This window comes from Bos indicus, chromosome 7 (assembly GCF_029378745.1).
Source record: "Bos indicus isolate NIAB-ARS_2022 breed Sahiwal x Tharparkar chromosome 7, NIAB-ARS_B.indTharparkar_mat_pri_1.0, whole genome shotgun sequence".
NCBI lineage: Eukaryota > Metazoa > Chordata > Mammalia > Artiodactyla > Bovidae > Bos > Bos indicus.
In genome coordinates, this window is record NC_091766.1 from 14,675,018 (window position 1) to 14,678,850 (window position 3,833).

The 3,833-nt window shown below is 45.7% G+C and overlaps 1 non-coding gene across 1 annotated transcript; it reads left to right on the forward strand.

The window, feature by feature from the left end:
* Positions 1–422: 422 nt before the first annotated feature.
* On the forward strand, positions 423–525 carry LOC139184260 (U6 spliceosomal RNA). Its single transcript, XR_011567854.1, has one exon. It is a non-coding gene; the product is annotated as a U6 spliceosomal RNA (small nuclear RNA).
* The last annotated feature ends 3,308 nt before the right edge of the window (positions 526–3,833 follow it).

Here is a 3,833-nt window from a genome sequence, read left to right on the forward strand (position 1 = left end):
TTATTCACAGTAGCCAAGAAGTGGACGCAACCCAAGTGTCCATCAGTGGATGAATGGATGGACATACTGTGATATATTCTACAATGGAATATTATAAAGCCTTTTTAAAAAGAGAGAGAGAGACCTTCTGACACACAGTCCTCCATGGATGAATCTTGAAAACTCTATGCTGAGTGAAATAAGCCAGGCACAAAATTACAGATATTTCAGGAGTAGGGAGTTAAATGTTTAATGGGTACAGAATTTCTCATACTTAGCACCACTGAACTGTACCCCATCAAAGTAGTTAAAATGAGGATTTCCCTGTTGGTCCAGTGGTTGAGACTCTTTGCTCCCACTGCAGGGGCTGCAGGTTCCATCCTTGAGTAGGAAACTAAGATCTCTCATGCCGAGTGGCGTGGCCAAAAAAAAGATTAGCAAACTCGCTTCAGCAGCATGTGTACTAAAATTGGAAGGATAGAGAGAAGATTAGCCTGGCCCCTGCACAAAGATGATATGCAAATGCCTGAATCATTCCATGTTAAAAAAAAAAAGAAAGAAAAAAAAGATAGAGAGATGAGCCTAGTGGATTCAAGGTAATCACAAAAGTCCTTAGGGGCTGCCCTGTGGCTCAGTGGCAAATAACCTGCCTGCCAATGCAGGAGACATGGGTTCGATCCCCGATCCAAGGTGATTCCCACATACTGTGAAGCAACTAAGCCCATGCACGACAACTACTGAGCTTGCGCTCTAGAGCCCAGGAGCCACAACTACTGAGCCCATGTGCTACAGCTACTGAAGCCTGTGTGACTAGAGCCTGCGCTCCACAAAAAGAGATACCCGGGCACCACAACTGGAGAGTAGCCCCCACTTGCCACAACTAGAAAAAAGCCTCACAGCAACGAAGACCCAGCACAACCAAAAATAAATAAGTAAATAAAAATTAAAAGTGTACATATGTATTTTTAAAAAAAGGTCTTACAAGTGAAAGAGGAAAGCAGAAAAAGAGGTCAGAATGACATGATGTCATCTTTGTCATTTTTTGGGGGGGGGTAGGAATTTGTTTACTTGGTTGCCCTGGGTCTTAGCTGCAGCATATGAGATCTTTACTTGTGGCATGTGGGATCTAGTTCCCTGACCAGGAATCGAACCTGAGCCCCTCTGCATTGGTAGTTCGGAGCCTTAGCCACTGGACAGCCAGGGAAGTCCCCATCTTTGCCATCTTTGAAGATGGAAGGAGGTGGCCGTGAGCCAAGGAATGGAGGCAGCCCCTAGAAGTTGGAAACAGAGGAAATGGATCCTACCCAGAACATCCAGAAGGATCACAGCCTTACTAGTGCCTAGATTTCAGCACGAAGAGACCCATGTCAGATTTCTGACCTGTGCAAGTGTAAGGTAATCTGTTTGTGATGAAGCCGCTAAATGTGGTGATTTGTTACAGCAGCTCCAGAAAATGAATCCGCTCTGTTGGTCTTCCTATCCCACTCACATCATTACACTTTAAAAAAAAAAAAAAAAAATATATATATATATATATATATATATATATATATATATATATATATATATATATTTTAGTTGCACTGGGTTTTCGTTGTTGCGTGTGGACTTTCCCTATTTGTGGCGATCCAGGGCTACTCTTCCGTTGCAGCAGGTGGGCTTCTCATTGCAGTAGCTTCTGTTGCAGAGCACGGGCCCTAGGCGCAAGGGCTCAGTAGTTGTGGCGCACAGGCTTAGTTGCTCCTCGGCTTGTGGGATATTCCTGAATCAGGAATTGAACTGGTGACCCTTGCATTGGCAAGCAGATTCTTATCCACTGTTGTTGTTTAGTCGCTAAATCATGTCTGATTCTTTGTGACCTCATGGAATGTAGCCCGCCAGGCTCCTCTGTCCATGAGATTTCCCAGGCAAGAATACTGGAGTGGGTTGCCATTTCTTTCTCCAGGGGATCTTCCTGACCCAGGGGTTGAACCCAGGTCTTCTGCTTGGCAGGCGAATTCTTTATCATTGAGCCACCTGGGAAGCCTTCTTATCCACTGTACCACCAGGGAAGTCCCCATCATTACATTTTGTTTAGTGAAACATTTTGGGTGGGATTCTGTTTGCCGCTAAGACTCAGCCAATCCTGCTCCTGGGAGCTTACTCTTTAGGTAGGATGCCTGCCCTTGTGAGCAATGCTGCAGGAGGGTATTTCTCTCAGCGTTGCTTGTAAAAGCAGACCAACAAACCTGCAAGCGTTAATTCAAAAAAACCGTTGGTGAAATAAATGCTGAGATGACACAGGCTATCAGAGTAGAAAGAATGAGGAAGTGCTGATGGACTGATAAGAAAAGATCTGCGGGGTCACAGGGTTCAATGAAAAAAGGAAGATGCGTCACTGACTGCACTGTGTTATGCTTTGTGTAGAAAGAACGGAAGGGATAAGATTACATTTGATCTTACAAAGAGAAACCCTGGAAGAAGTCACAAGACACCAGAGACAGTGGGTTCCCGTGGCTGGGGGCAGGGAACTGGATTTTTTTTTGGTTTTGTTTTTGCCTTGACCTGTGGCATGTGGGATCTTTTTTGTGTGTGTGTGGCTGTGCTGGGTCTTTGTTGCTGTGTGGGCTTTTCTCTAGTTGCAGCAAGCAAGGGGCTACTCTCTAGTTGCATTGCCTGGGCTTCTCACTGCAGTGGCTTCTCTTGCCGCAGAGTACAGGCTCTAGGTGTACTGGCTTCGGTAGTTCAGCACATGGCTCAGTAGTTGCAGTTCCTGGGTTCTCGAGCACAGGCCCAATAGTTGTGGTGCGTTGGCTTAGTTGCTCCACGTCGTGCCCAGTCAATCTTCCTGGATCAGGGATTGAACCCTTGTCTCCTGCATTAGCAGGCATTCTTTACCACTGAGCCACAAAGGAAACGGGCCATGTGGGATCTTAGTTCCCCAACCAGAGATGGGACCTACACCCCTTGCGGTGTAGGCCTGCAGTCTTAACCACTGGACTGCCAGGGAAGACCCTTTACTGTGTATCTCAATATCATTTGATGTTTTAAACGTTAAACAGTGCTAGGGTGAGGTACATGTGGCATGAAAGCAAAGAGGTCACCAACTCAGTAATCAAGATAAATATTTTAATGTAATATTTTCCAAAAACACCATTAATGTGAAAAAAAATCCATGATGAACAAAATATTGAAATTTTAAGTCAAGGATCAGTAACAGCAGTGCTGAGTTGTACTGGACGCCGAGGTGAAAGGAAATACCAGAAATACAGATTCTACCTCTGAAAGTTTTCATGGTAAAGAATTAAAAAGCTCACAATTTTGAATTGATCTCAGATAAACGAGGTTTAGGAGGGTCTCCCCAATCCTCTGATCTGCCATTTTTAAATACTTTTAAAATCTTTATTTTTCAGCCATGTATGTGGCGTATGGGATTTTAGCTCCCTGACCAGGGATTGAATCCACCCCATCCCCCACCCCACCTGGAAGAACAGAGTCCTAACCATTGGACCACCAGGGAAGTCTGCCATTTCAATCTGTATGAAAAGCATCGGGCAACACCACTTGTTTGCAGTTCACTACTGCCCTCTGGTGGCAATCACCTTGGGCACAAAGGCATTCACTGAGGGCCAGAATCTGTGAGGGTGGCCGGGATCATCTTAGGACCAAGACTCAGTTTGTGTCTGGGTGGTGCTCACAGCATAAAGGAGACAGCAATACACAGGTTGGCAAAGCCAGGCAGGTGAAGAAGCAACATGGCTGGATGTGAGGGATGACTCAGAAGGTGAGTCAAGGAAGCTTCCAGGAGGGACCAGAGCTCTGGTCAGACTGAGAAGCACCAGCCAGGTGGTGATGTCCCCCAGAAGGGGCGGGTA